At 44.3% G+C, this 13,536-nt stretch overlaps 14 non-coding genes across 14 annotated transcripts; 10 read left to right on the top strand and 4 right to left on the bottom strand.

The window, feature by feature from the left end:
• Window positions 1-33: 33 nt before the first annotated feature.
• TRNAA-CGC (transfer RNA alanine (anticodon CGC)) lies at window positions 34-105 on the top strand. The gene has a single exon. It is a non-coding gene; the product is annotated as a tRNA-Ala (tRNA).
• A 1,269-nt stretch (window positions 106-1,374) lies between these two features.
• Window positions 1,375-1,460, top strand: TRNAY-GUA (transfer RNA tyrosine (anticodon GUA)). The gene is given in 2 exon segments: window positions 1,375-1,411; window positions 1,425-1,460. It is a non-coding gene; the product is annotated as a tRNA-Tyr (tRNA).
• A 400-nt stretch (window positions 1,461-1,860) lies between these two features.
• TRNAM-CAU (transfer RNA methionine (anticodon CAU)) lies at window positions 1,861-1,933 on the bottom strand. The gene has a single exon. It is a non-coding gene; the product is annotated as a tRNA-Met (tRNA).
• Window positions 1,934-2,930: 997 nt separating this feature from the next.
• Window positions 2,931-3,016, top strand: TRNAY-GUA (transfer RNA tyrosine (anticodon GUA)). The gene is given in 2 exon segments: window positions 2,931-2,967; window positions 2,981-3,016. It is a non-coding gene; the product is annotated as a tRNA-Tyr (tRNA).
• A 129-nt stretch (window positions 3,017-3,145) lies between these two features.
• Window positions 3,146-3,217, top strand: TRNAA-CGC (transfer RNA alanine (anticodon CGC)). The gene has a single exon. It is a non-coding gene; the product is annotated as a tRNA-Ala (tRNA).
• Window positions 3,218-4,486: 1,269 nt separating this feature from the next.
• On the top strand, window positions 4,487-4,572 carry TRNAY-GUA (transfer RNA tyrosine (anticodon GUA)). The gene is given in 2 exon segments: window positions 4,487-4,523; window positions 4,537-4,572. It is a non-coding gene; the product is annotated as a tRNA-Tyr (tRNA).
• A 1,470-nt stretch (window positions 4,573-6,042) lies between these two features.
• TRNAY-GUA (transfer RNA tyrosine (anticodon GUA)) lies at window positions 6,043-6,128 on the top strand. Its single transcript is given in 2 exon segments — window positions 6,043-6,079; window positions 6,093-6,128. It is a non-coding gene; the product is annotated as a tRNA-Tyr (tRNA).
• Window positions 6,129-6,528: 400 nt separating this feature from the next.
• Window positions 6,529-6,601, bottom strand: TRNAM-CAU (transfer RNA methionine (anticodon CAU)). The gene has a single exon. It is a non-coding gene; the product is annotated as a tRNA-Met (tRNA).
• A 1,212-nt stretch (window positions 6,602-7,813) lies between these two features.
• Window positions 7,814-7,885, top strand: TRNAA-CGC (transfer RNA alanine (anticodon CGC)). The gene has a single exon. It is a non-coding gene; the product is annotated as a tRNA-Ala (tRNA).
• Window positions 7,886-9,154: 1,269 nt separating this feature from the next.
• On the top strand, window positions 9,155-9,240 carry TRNAY-GUA (transfer RNA tyrosine (anticodon GUA)). Its single transcript is given in 2 exon segments — window positions 9,155-9,191; window positions 9,205-9,240. It is a non-coding gene; the product is annotated as a tRNA-Tyr (tRNA).
• Window positions 9,241-9,640: 400 nt separating this feature from the next.
• Window positions 9,641-9,713, bottom strand: TRNAM-CAU (transfer RNA methionine (anticodon CAU)). Its single transcript has one exon. It is a non-coding gene; the product is annotated as a tRNA-Met (tRNA).
• A 1,212-nt stretch (window positions 9,714-10,925) lies between these two features.
• Window positions 10,926-10,997, top strand: TRNAA-CGC (transfer RNA alanine (anticodon CGC)). Its single transcript has one exon. It is a non-coding gene; the product is annotated as a tRNA-Ala (tRNA).
• A 1,269-nt stretch (window positions 10,998-12,266) lies between these two features.
• Window positions 12,267-12,352, top strand: TRNAY-GUA (transfer RNA tyrosine (anticodon GUA)). Its single transcript is given in 2 exon segments — window positions 12,267-12,303; window positions 12,317-12,352. It is a non-coding gene; the product is annotated as a tRNA-Tyr (tRNA).
• A 400-nt stretch (window positions 12,353-12,752) lies between these two features.
• On the bottom strand, window positions 12,753-12,825 carry TRNAM-CAU (transfer RNA methionine (anticodon CAU)). Its single transcript has one exon. It is a non-coding gene; the product is annotated as a tRNA-Met (tRNA).
• Between the last annotated feature and the right edge of the window lie 711 nt (window positions 12,826-13,536).

Genomic DNA, 13,536 nt, shown 5'->3' with positions numbered 1-13,536 from the left:
CTTGCATCCATCAAACAGCTCGAGGGCAAAAGTGGGGATGTAGCTCAGTGGTAGAGCGCATGCTTCGCATGTATGAGGTCCCGGGTTCAATCCCCGGCATCTCCAGGAGCCTCTGTTCCTTATCTTGGCTTTTTTCCAGAAGGCTAGCCTGCCATCATGCAGAAAGAAGAAGTTTGTCATGCAGTTGGGGTGAGAGCCCCACTTAAATAGTCAGACATTTGCTTTGGAAAAATCTTTGAACTAGGCATAGTTTGCGCATTTCAAGAAAATCGGAGAATTTTGCATTCCAAAAGAAGGAAATAAATGCCCTCTGTGAGGATCGAACTCAGGACCTTCAGATTATGAGACTGACGCGCTGCCTACTGCGCTAAGAAGGCTGTATATAGGCATCTGTACATAAGACCATGAAGATCATCCAGGTACAAGGCTGAAGGATTTTCCTGACTGACATTGTATACTGCAGAGTCAAATGGGGTGATGTGGCCGTCGGTTCAATGCAGGGTTTCCAATCATACAGTCAAACCTTGCAGAAGTGGGGATGTAGCTCAGTGGTAGAGCGCATGCTTTGCATGTATGAGGCCCCGGGTTCAATCCCCGGCATCTCCAGACTTTTGCCATGCTTACCTTGGATTTTGGGCCGAAAGCTAGGCTGGCATCATGATGAAGGAAGAGATATGTCCTCCAACCGGGATGAGGACCCCGCTTAATCTGTCAGACGTTTGCCTTGAAAAATCCCATGAAATGGGGCTATCTCATTTTTGATGATTATAGATCAAAAGAATCCTACTTGTTGAAGACATCAAAGTGATGATTCATCTTGACAACCATAATGCTTTGATGATAGAAATCTGTCGCATCTCTCTTGATCATTGGTAAGGGTTCTTCTTCTAAACCAGAGACTCTTTACAGTAGCTTTTAGAAAAACGGAATATTTTGTTTATCTCAATCACCTTCAATCTACAGATTTTTCCGTTCTCTTTCCTTTTGAAAATGCATCCAAAATGCACGTTCTTGATGCTGGGTGCGTAGTAATGACTCTCATAACTTTCTGTCATTTCTTTCATGGTTCCGCGCAGCCATCCATTTGCCACCAATGCTGCCCAAGGTCTTTGTATCAAAGTTCCTTTCCTTTCTGTAAAATTGAAATTTGGAGCACCCCTGCTTATCCCCAAGCCAAGACAGAACATGAACTTTGGTCTGAAATCCTCCTTTGGGGTGATAAGACGTACCTTACAGTGTGCTCTAAGAACTGGTGACTTTGAGAGGGAGCTGCAGGTAATGTTCATGATTTTCATCGATCTGCTCCTGATCCCCACCCCCACAACCTTTCTTGAGCGAGAGATAATTACAGCGCTGAAAGATACTTCAGCCACTCCTTCGATAGCTCAGTTGGTAGAGCGGAGGACTGTAGCATAAAGTCAGACATCCTTAGGTCGCTGGTTCAAATCCGGCTCGAAGGATTTTTTGCTTCGATTTCCATATCTTTCACTTTTATTCAAACAATACCTTCCATTGATTATGATCGAGACTTTGCAGTCCCTGGGTTTCAGGGATTCCTTGCATCCATCAAACAGCTCGAGTGCAAAAGTGGGGATGTAGCTCAGTGGTAGAGCGCATGCTTTGCATGTATGAGGTCCCGGGTTCAATCCCCGGCATCTCCAGGAGCCTCTGTTCCTTATCTTGGCTTTTTTCCAGAAGGCTAGCCTGCCATCATGCAGAAAGAAGAAGTTTGTCATGCAGTTGGGGTGAGAGCCCCACTTAAATAGTCAGACATTTGCTTTGGAAAAATCTTTGAACTAGGCATAGTTTGCGCATATCAAGAAAATCGGAGAATTTTGCATTCCAAAAGAAGGAAATAAATGCCCTCTCTGAGGATCGAACTCAGGACCTTCAGATTATGAGACTGACGCGCTGCCTACTGCGCTAAGAAGGCTGTATATAGGCATCTGTACATAAGACCATGAAGATCATCCAGGTACAAGGCTGAAGGATTTTCCTGACTGACATTGTATACTGCAGAGTCGAATGGGGTGATGTGGCCGTCGGTTCAATGCAGGGTTTCCAATCATACAGTCAAACCTTGCAGAAGTGGGGATGTAGCTCAGTGGTAGAGCGCATGCTTTGCATGTATGAGGCCCCGGGTTCAATCCCCGGCATCTCCAGACTTTTGCCATGCTTACCTTGGATTTTGGGCCGAAAGCTAGGCTGGCATCATGATGAAGGAAGAGATATGTCCTCCAACCGGGATGAGGACCCCGCTTAATCTGTCAGACGTTTGCCTTGAAAAATCCCATGAAATGGGGCTATCTCATTTTTGATGATTATAGATCAAAAGAATCCTACTTGTTGAAGACATCAAAGTGATGATTCATCTTGACAACCATAATGCTTTGATGATAGAAATCTGTCGCATCTCTCTTGATCATTGGTAAGGGTTCTTCTTCTAAACCAGAGACTCTTTACAGTAGCTTTTAGAAAAACGGAATATTTTGTTTATCTCAATCACCTTCAATCTACAGATTTTTCCGTTCTCTTTCCTTTTGAAAATGCATCCAAAATGCACGTTCTTGATGCTGGGTGCGTAGTAATGACTCCCATAACTTTCTGTCATTTCTTTCATGGTTCCGCGCAGCCATCCATTTGCCACCAATGCTGCCCAAGGTCTTTGTATCAAAGTTCCTTTCCTTTCTGTAAAATTGAAATTTGGAGCACCCCTGCTTATCCCCAAGCCAAGACAGAACATGAACTTTGGTCTGAAATCCTCCTTTGGGGTGATAAGATGTACCTTACAGTGTGCTCTAAGAACTGGTGACTTTGAGAGGGAGCTGCAGGTAATGTTCATGATTTTCATCGATCTGCTCCTGATCCCCACCCCCACAACCTTTCTTGAGCGAGAGATAATTACAGCGCTGAAAGATACTTCAGCCACTCCTTCGATAGCTCAGTTGGTAGAGCGGAGGACTGTAGCATAAAGTCAGACATCCTTAGGTCGCTGGTTCAAATCCGGCTCGAAGGATTTTTTGCTTCGATTTCCATATATTTCACTTTTATTCAAACAATACCTTCCATTGATTATGATCGAGACTTTGCAGTCCCTGGGTTTCAGGGATTCCTTGCATCCATCAAACAGCTCGAGGGCAAAAGTGGGGATGTAGCTCAGTGGTAGAGCGCATGCTTCGCATGTATGAGGTCCCGGGTTCAATCCCCGGCATCTCCAGGAGCCTCTGTTCCTTATCTTGGCTTTTTTCCAGAAGGCTAGCCTGCCATCATGCAGAAAGAAGAAGTTTGTCATGCAGTTGGGGTGAGAGCCCCACTTAAATAGTCAGACATTTGCTTTGGAAAAATCTTTGAACTAGGCATAGTTTGCGCATTTCAAGAAAATCTGAGAATTTTGCATTCCAAAAGAAGGAAATAAATGCCCTCTCTGAGGATCGAACTCAGGACCTTCAGATTATGAGACTGACGCGCTGCCTACTGCGCTAAGAAGACTGTATATAGGCATCTGTACATAAGACCATGAAGATCATCCAGGTACAAGGCTGAAGGATTTTCCTGACTGACATTGTATACTGCAGAGTCGAATGGGGTGATGTGGCCGTCGGTTCAATGCAGGGTTTCCAATCATACAGTCAAACCTTGCAGAAGTGGGGATGTAGCTCAGTGGTAGAGCGCATGCTTTGCATGTATGAGGCCCCGGGTTCAATCCCCGGCATCTCCAGACTTTTGCCATGCTTACCTTGGATTTTGGGCCGAAAGCTAGGCTGGCATCATGATGAAGGAAGAGATATGTCCTCCAACCGGGATGAGGACCCCGCTTAATCTGTCAGACGTTTGCCTTGAAAAATCCCATGAAATGGGGCTATCTCATTTTTGATGATTATAGATCAAAAGAATCCTACTTGTTGAAGACATCAAAGTGATGATTCATCTTGACAACCATAATGCTTTGATGATAGAAATCTGTCGCATCTCTCTTGATCATTGGTAAGGGTTCTTCTTCTAAACCAGAGACTCTTTACAGTAGCTTTTAGAAAAACGGAATATTTTGTTTATCTCAATCACCTTCAATCTACAGATTTTTCCGTTCTCTTTCCTTTTGAAAATGCATCCAAAATGCACTTTCTTGATGCTGGGTGCGTAGTAATGACTCCCATAACTTTCTGTCATTTCTTTCATGGTTCCGCGCAGCCATCCATTTGCCACCAATGCTGCCCAAGGTCTTTGTATCAAAGTTCCTTTCCTTTCTGTAAAATTGAAATTTGGAGCACCCCTGCTTATCCCCAAGCCAAGACAGAACATGAACTTTGGTCTGAAATCCTCCTTTGGGGTGATAAGATGTACCTTACAGTGTGCTCTAAGAACTGGTGACTTTGAGAGGGAGCTGCAGGTAATGTTCATGATTTTCATCGATCTGCTCCTGATCCCCACCCCCACAACCTTTCTTGAGCGAGAGATAATTACAGCGCTGAAAGATACTTCAGCCACTCCTTCGATAGCTCAGTTGGTAGAGCGGAGGACTGTAGCATAAAGTCAGACATCCTTAGGTCGCTGGTTCAAATCCGGCTCGAAGGATTTTTTGCTTCGATTTCCATATATTTCACTTTTATTCAAACAATACCTTCCATTGATTATGATCGAGACTTTGCAGTCCCTGGGTTTCAGGGATTCCTTGCATCCATCAAACAGCTCGAGGGCAAAAGTGGGGATGTAGCTCAGTAGTAGAGCGCATGCTTCGCATGTATGAGGTCCCGGGTTCAATCCCCGGCATCTCCAGGAGCCTCTGTTCCTTATCTTGGCTTTTTTCCAGAAGGCTAGCCTGCCATCATGCAGAAAGAAGAAGTTTGTCATGCAGTTGGGGTGAGAGCCCCACTTAAATAGTCAGACATTTGCTTTGGAAAAATCTTTGAACTAGGCATAGTTTGCGCATTTCAAGAAAATCGGAGAATTTTGCATTCCAAAAGAAGGAAATAAATGCCCTCTGTGAGGATCGAACTCAGGACCTTCAGATTATGAGACTGACGCGCTGCCTACTGCGCTAAGAAGGCTGTATATAGGCATCTGTACATAAGACCATGAAGATCATCCAGGTACAAGGCTGAAGGATTTTCCTGACTGACATTGTATACTGCAGAGTCAAATGGGGTGATGTGGCCGTCGGTTCAATGCAGGGTTTCCAATCATACAGTCAAACCTTGCAGAAGTGGGGATGTAGCTCAGTGGTAGAGCGCATGCTTTGCATGTATGAGGCCCCGGGTTCAATCCCCGGCAACTCCAGACTTTTGCCATGCTTACCTTGGATTTTGGGCCGAAAGCTAGGCTGGCATCATGATGAAGGAAGAGATATGTCCTCCAACCGGGATGAGGACCCCGCTTAATCTGTCAGACGTTTGCCTTGAAAAATCCCATGAAATGGGGCTATCTCATTTTTGATGATTATAGATCAAAAGAATCCTACTTGTTGAAGACATCAAAGTGATGATTCATCTTGACAACCATAATGCTTTGATGATAGAAATCTGTCGCATCTCTCTTGATCATTGGTAAGGGTTCTTCTTCTAAACCAGAGACTCTTTACAGTAGCTTTTAGAAAAACGGAATATTTTGTTTATCTCAATCACCTTCAATCTACAGATTTTTCCGTTCTCTTTCCTTTTGAAAATGCATCCAAAATGCACGTTCTTGATGCTGGGTGCGTAGTAATGACTCTCATAACTTTCTGTCATTTCTTTCATGGTTCCGCGCAGCCATCCATTTGCCACCAATGCTGCCCAAGGTCTTTGTATCAAAGTTCCTTTCCTTTCTGTAAAATTGAAATTTGGAGCACCCCTGCTTATCCCCAAGCCAAGACAGAACATGAACTTTGGTCTGAAATCCTCCTTTGGGGTGATAAGACGTACCTTACAGTGTGCTCTAAGAACTGGTGACTTTGAGAGGGAGCTGCAGGTAATGTTCATGATTTTCATCGATCTGCTCCTGATCCCCACCCCCACAACCTTTCTTGAGCGAGAGATAATTACAGCGCTGAAAGATACTTCAGCCACTCCTTCGATAGCTCAGTTGGTAGAGCGGAGGACTGTAGCATAAAGTCAGACATCCTTAGGTCGCTGGTTCAAATCCGGCTCGAAGGATTTTTTGCTTCGATTTCCATATCTTTCACTTTTATTCAAACAATACCTTCCATTGATTATGATCGAGACTTTGCAGTCCCTGGGTTTCAGGGATTCCTTGCATTCATCAAACAGCTCGAGTGCAAAAGTGGGGATGTAGCTCAGTGGTAGAGCGCATGCTTTGCATGTATGAGGTCCCGGGTTCAATCCCCGGCATCTCCAGGAGCCTCTGTTCCTTATCTTGGCTTTTTTCCAGAAGGCTAGCCTGCCATCATGCAGAAAGAAGAAGTTTGTCATGCAGTTGGGGTGAGAGCCCCACTTAAATAGTCAGACATTTGCTTTGGAAAAATCTTTGAACTAGGCATAGTTTGCGCATTTCAAGAAAATCGGAGAATTTTGCATTCCAAAAGAAGGAAATAAATGCCCTCTCTGAGGATCGAACTCAGGACCTTCAGATTATGAGACTGACGCGCTGCCTACTGCGCTAAGAAGGCTGTATATAGGCATCTGTACATAAGACCATGAAGATCATCCAGGTACAAGGCTGAAGGATTTTCCTGACTGACATTGTATACTGCAGAGTCGAATGGGGTGATGTGGCCGTCGGTTCAATGCAGGGTTTCCAATCATACAGTCAAACCTTGCAGAAGTGGGGATGTAGCTCAGTGGTAGAGCGCATGCTTTGCATGTATGAGGCCCCGGGTTCAATCCCCGGCATCTCCAGACTTTTGCCATGCTTACCTTGGATTTTGGGCCGAAAGCTAGGCTGGCATCATGATGAAGGAAGAGATATGTCCTCCAACCGGGATGAGGACCCCGCTTAATCTGTCAGACGTTTGCCTTGAAAAATCCCATGAAATGGGGCTATCTCATTTTTGATGATTATAGATCAAAAGAATCCTACTTGTTGAAGACATCAAAGTGATGATTCATCTTGACAACCATAATGCTTTGATGATAGAAATCTGTCGCATCTCTCTTGATCATTGGTAAGGGTTCTTCTTCTAAACCAGAGACTCTTTACAGTAGCTTTTAGAAAAACGGAATATTTTGTTTATCTCAATCACCTTCAATCTACAGATTTTTCCGTTCTCTTTCCTTTTGAAAATGCATCCAAAATGCACTTTCTTGATGCTGGGTGCGTAGTAATGACTCCCATAACTTTCTGTCATTTCTTTCATGGTTCCGCGCAGCCATCCATTTGCCACCAATGCTGCCCAAGGTCTTTGTATCAAAGTTCCTTTCCTTTCTGTAAAATTGAAATTTGGAGCACCCCTGCTTATCCCCAAGCCAAGACAGAACATGAACTTTGGTCTGAAATCCTCCTTTGGGGTGATAAGATGTACCTTACAGTGTGCTCTAAGAACTGGTGACTTTGAGAGGGAGCTGCAGGTAATGTTCATGATTTTCATCGATCTGCTCCTGATCCCCACCCCCACAACCTTTCTTGAGCGAGAGATAATTACAGCGCTGAAAGATACTTCAGCCACTCCTTCGATAGCTCAGTTGGTAGAGCGGAGGACTGTAGCATAAAGTCAGACATCCTTAGGTCGCTGGTTCAAATCCGGCTCGAATGATTTTTTGCTTCGATTTCCATATATTTCACTTTTATTCAAACAATACCTTCCATTGATTATGATCGAGACTTTGCAGTCCCTGGGTTTCAGGGATTCCTTGCATCCATCAAACAGCTCGAGGGCAAAAGTGGGGATGTAGCTCAGTGGTAGAGCGCATGCTTCGCATGTATGAGGTCCCGGGTTCAATCCCCGGCATCTCCAGGAGCCTCTGTTCCTTATCTTGGCTTTTTTCCAGAAGGCTAGCCTGCCATCATGCAGAAAGAAGAAGTTTGTCATGCAGTTGGGGTGAGAGCCCCACTTAAATAGTCAGACATTTGCTTTGGAAAAATCTTTGAACTAGGCATAGTTTGCGCATTTCAAGAAAATCGGAGAATTTTGCATTCCAAAAGAAGGAAATAAATGCCCTCTCTGAGGATCGAACTCAGGACCTTCAGATTATGAGACTGACGCGCTGCCTACTGCGCTAAGAAGACTGTATATAGGCATCTGTACATAAGACCATGAAGATCATCCAGGTACAAGGCTGAAGGATTTTCCTGACTGACATTGTATACTGCAGTGTCGAATGGGGTGATGTGGCCGTCGGTTCAATGCAGGGTTTCCAATCATACAGTCAAACCTTGCAGAAGTGGGGATGTAGCTCAGTGGTAGAGCGCATGCTTTGCATGTATGAGGCCCCGGGTTCAATCCCCGGCATCTCCAGACTTTTGCCATGCTTACCTTGGATTTTGGGCCGAAAGCTAGGCTGGCATCATGATGAAGGAAGAGATATGTCCTCCAACCGGGATGAGGACCCCGCTTAATCTGTCAGACGTTTGCCTTGAAAAATCCCATGAAATGGGGCTATCTCATTTTTGATGATTATAGATCAAAAGAATCCTACTTGTTGAAGACATCAAAGTGATGATTCATCTTGACAACCATAATGCTTTGATGATAGAAATCTGTCGCATCTCTCTTGATCATTGGTAAGGGTTCTTCTTCTAAACCAGAGACTCTTTACAGTAGCTTTTAGAAAAACGGAATATTTTGTTTATCTCAATCACCTTCAATCTACAGATTTTTCCGTTCTCTTTCCTTTTGAAAATGCATCCAAAATGCACGTTCTTGATGCTGGGTGCGTAGTAATGACTCTCATAACTTTCTGTCATTTCTTTCATGGTTCCGCGCAGCCATCCATTTGCCACCAATGCTGCCCAAGGTCTTTGTATCAAAGTTCCTTTCCTTTCTGTAAAATTGAAATTTGGAGCACCCCTGCTTATCCCCAAGCCAAGACAGAACATGAACTTTGGTCTGAAATCCTCCTTTGGGGTGATAAGACGTACCTTACAGTGTGCTCTAAGAACTGGTGACTTTGAGAGGGAGCTGCAGGTAATGTTCATGATTTTCATCGATCTGCTCCTGATCCCCACCCCCACAACCTTTCTTGAGCGAGAGATAATTACAGCGCTGAAAGATACTTCAGCCACTCCTTCGATAGCTCAGTTGGTAGAGCGGAGGACTGTAGCATAAAGTCAGACATCCTTAGGTCGCTGGTTCAAATCCGGCTCGAAGGATTTTTTGCTTCGATTTCCATATCTTTCACTTTTATTCAAACAATACCTTCCATTGATTATGATCGAGACTTTGCAGTCCCTGGGTTTCAGGGATTCCTTGCATTCATCAAACAGCTCGAGTGCAAAAGTGGGGATGTAGCTCAGTGGTAGAGCGCATGCTTTGCATGTATGAGGTCCCGGGTTCAATCCCCGGCATCTCCAGGAGCCTCTGTTCCTTATCTTGGCTTTTTTCCAGAAGGCTAGCCTGCCATCATGCAGAAAGAAGAAGTTTGTCATGCAGTTGGGGTGAGAGCCCCACTTAAATAGTCAGACATTTGCTTTGGAAAAATCTTTGAACTAGGCATAGTTTGCGCATTTCAAGAAAATCGGAGAATTTTGCATTCCAAAAGAAGGAAATAAATGCCCTCTCTGAGGATCGAACTCAGGACCTTCAGATTATGAGACTGACGCGCTGCCTACTGCGCTAAGAAGGCTGTATATAGGCATCTGTACATAAGACCATGAAGATCATCCAGGTACAAGGCTGAAGGATTTTCCTGACTGACATTGTATACTGCAGAGTCGAATGGGGTGATGTGGCCGTCGGTTCAATGCAGGGTTTCCAATCATACAGTCAAACCTTGCAGAAGTGGGGATGTAGCTCAGTGGTAGAGCGCATGCTTTGCATGTATGAGGCCCCGGGTTCAATCCCCGGCATCTCCAGACTTTTGCCATGCTTACCTTGGATTTTGGGCCGAAAGCTAGGCTGGCATCATGATGAAGGAAGAGATATGTCCTCCAACCGGGATGAGGACCCCGCTTAATCTGTCAGACGTTTGCCTTGAAAAATCCCATGAAATGGGGCTATCTCATTTTTGATGATTATAGATCAAAAGAATCCTACTTGTTGAAGACATCAAAGTGATGATTCATCTTGACAACCATAATGCTTTGATGATAGAAATCTGTCACATCTCTCTTGATCATTGGTAAGGGTTCTTCTTCTAAACCAGAGACTCTTTACAGTAGCTTTTAGAAAAACGGAATATTTTGTTTATCTCAATCACCTTCAATCTACAGATTTTTCCGTTCTCTTTCCTTTTGAAAATGCATCCAAAATGCACTTTCTTGATGCTGGGTGCGTAGTAATGACTCCCATAACTTTCTGTCATTTCTTTCATGGTTCCGCGCAGCCATCCATTTGCCACCAATGCTGCCCAAGGTCTTTGTATCAAAGTTCCTTTCCTTTCTGTAAAATTGAAATTTGGAGCACCCCTGCTTATCCACAAGCCAAGACAGAACATGAACTTTGGTCTGAAATCCTCCTTTGGGGTGATAAGATGTACCTTACAGTGTGCTCTAAGAACTGGTGACTTTGAGAGGGAGCTGCAGGTAATGTTCATGATTTTCATCGATCTGCTCCTGATCCCCACCCCCACAACCTTTCTTGAGCGAGAGATAATTACAGCGCTGAAAGATACTTCAGCCACTCCTTCGATAGCTCAGTTGGTAGAGCGGAGGACTGTAGCATAAAGTCAGACATCCTTAGGTCGCTGGTTCAAATCCGGCTCGAATGATTTTTTGCTTCGATTTCCATATATTTCACTTTTATTCAAACAATACCTTCCATTGATTATGATCGAGACTTTGCAGTCCCTGGGTTTCAGGGATTCCTTGCATCCATCAAACAGCTCGAGGGCAAAAGTGGGGATGTAGCTCAGTGGTAGAGCGCATGCTTCGCATGTATGAGGTCCCGGGTTCAATCCCCGGCATCTCCAGGAGCCTCTGTTCCTTATCTTGGCTTTTTTCCAGAAGGCTAGCCTGCCATCATGCAGAAAGAAGAAGTTTGTCATGCAGTTGGGGTGAGAGCCCCACTTAAATAGTCAGACATTTGCTTTGGAAAAATCTTTGAACTAGGCATAGTTTGCGCATTTCAAGAAAATCGGAGAATTTTGCATTCCAAAAGAAGGAAATAAATGCCCTCTCTGAGGATCGAACTCAGGACCTTCAGATTATGAGACTGACGCGCTGCCTACTGCGCTAAGAAGACTGTATATAGGCATCTGTACATAAGACCATGAAGATCATCCAGGTACAAGGCTGAAGGATTTTCCTGACTGACATTGTATACTGCAGTGTCGAATGGGGTGATGTGGCCGTCGGTTCAATGCAGGGTTTCCAATCATACAGTCAAACCTTGCAGAAGTGGGGATGTAGCTCAGTGGTAGAGCGCATGCTTTGCATGTATGAGGCCCCGGGTTCAATCCCCGGCATCTCCAGACTTTTGCCATGCTTACCTTGGATTTTGGGCCGAAAGCTAGGCTGGCATCATGATGAAGGAAGAGATATGTCCTCCAACCGGGATGAGGACCCCGCTTAATCTGTCAGACGTTTGCCTTGAAAAATCCCATGAAATGGGGCTATCTCATTTTTGATGATTATAGATCAAAAGAATCCTACTTGTTGAAGACATCAAAGTGATGATTCATCTTGACAACCATAATGCTTTGATGATAGAAATCTGTCGCATCTCTCTTGATCATTGGTAAGGGTTCTTCTTCTAAACCAGAGACTCTTTACAGTAGCTTTTAGAAAAACGGAATATTTTGTTTATCTCAATCACCTTCAATCTACAGATTTTTCCGTTCTCTTTCCTTTTGAAAATGCATCCAAAATGCACGTTCTTGATGCTGGGTGCGTAGTAATGACTCTCATAACTTTCTGTCATTTCTTTCATGGTTCCGCGCAGCCATCCATTTGCCACCAATGCTGCCCAAGGTCTTTGTATCAAAGTTCCTTTCCTTTCTGTAAAATTGAAATTTGGAGCACCCCTGCTTATCCCCAAGCCAAGACAGAACATGAACTTTGGTCTGAAATCCTCCTTTGGGGTGATAAGACGTACCTTACAGTGTGCTCTAAGAACTGGTGACTTTGAGAGGGAGCTGCAGGTAATGTTCATGATTTTCATCGATCTGCTCCTGATCCCCACCCCCACAACCTTTCTTGAGCGAGAGATAATTACAGCGCTGAAAGATACTTCAGCCACTCCTTCGATAGCTCAGTTGGTAGAGCGGAGGACTGTAGCATAAAGTCAGACATCCTTAGGTCGCTGGTTCAAATCCGGCTCGAAGGATTTTTTGCTTCGATTTCCATATCTTTCACTTTTATTCAAACAATACCTTCCATTGATTATGATCGAGACTTTGCAGTCCCTGGGTTTCAGGGATTCCTTGCATTCATCAAACAGCTCGAGTGCAAAAGTGGGGATGTAGCTCAGTGGTAGAGCGCATGCTTTGCATGTATGAGGTCCCGGGTTCAATCCCCGGCATCTCCAGGAGCCTCTGTTCCTTATCTTGGCTTTTTTCCAGAAGGCTAGCCTGCCATCATGCAGAAAGAAGAAGTTTGTCATGCAGTTGGGGTGAGAGCCCCACTTAAATAGTCAGACATTTGCTTTGGAAAAATCTTTGAACTAGGCATAGTTTGCGCATTTCAAGAAAATCGGAGAATTTTGCATTCCAAAAGAAGGAAATAAATGCCCTCTCTGAGGATCGAACTCAGGACCTTCAGATTATGAGACTGACGCGCTGCCTACTGCGCTAAGAAGGCTGTATATAGGCATCTGTACATAAGACCATGAAGATCATCCAGGTACAAGGCTGAAGGATTTTCCTGACTGACATTGTATACTGCAGAGTCGAATGGGGTGATGTGGCCGTCGGTTCAATGCAGGGTTTCCAATCATACAGTCAAACCTTGCAGAAGTGGGGATGTAGCTCAGTGGTAGAGCGCATGCTTTGCATGTATGAGGCCCCGGGTTCAATCCCCGGCATCTCCAGACTTTTGCCATGCTTACCTTGGATTTTGGGCCGAAAGCTAGGCTGGCATCATGATGAAGGAAGAGATATGTCCTCCAACCGGGATGAGGACCCCGCTTAATCTGTCAGACGTTTGCCTTGAAAAATCCCATGAAATGGGGCTATCTCATTTTTGATGATTATAGATCAAAAGAATCCTACTTGTTGAAGACATCAAAGTGATGATTCATCTTGACAACCATAATGCTTTGATGATAGAAATCTGTCGCATCTCTCTTGATCATTGGTAAGGGTTCTTCTTCTAAACCAGAGACTCTTTACAGTAGCTTTTAGAAAAACGGAATATTTTGTTTATCTCAATCACCTTCAATCTACAGATTTTTCCGTTCTCTTTCCTTTTGAAAATGCATCCAAAATGCACTTTCTTGATGCTGGGTGCGTAGTAATGACTCCCATAACTTTCTGTCATTTCTTTCATGGTTCCGCGCAGCCATCCATTTGC

The sequence above is a fragment of the Triturus cristatus genome, chromosome 4_1, assembly GCF_964204655.1.
Source record: "Triturus cristatus chromosome 4_1, aTriCri1.1, whole genome shotgun sequence".
Classification (NCBI taxonomy): domain Eukaryota; kingdom Metazoa; phylum Chordata; class Amphibia; order Caudata; family Salamandridae; genus Triturus; species Triturus cristatus.
This window is presented reverse-complemented; position numbering and strand designations above follow the sequence as displayed.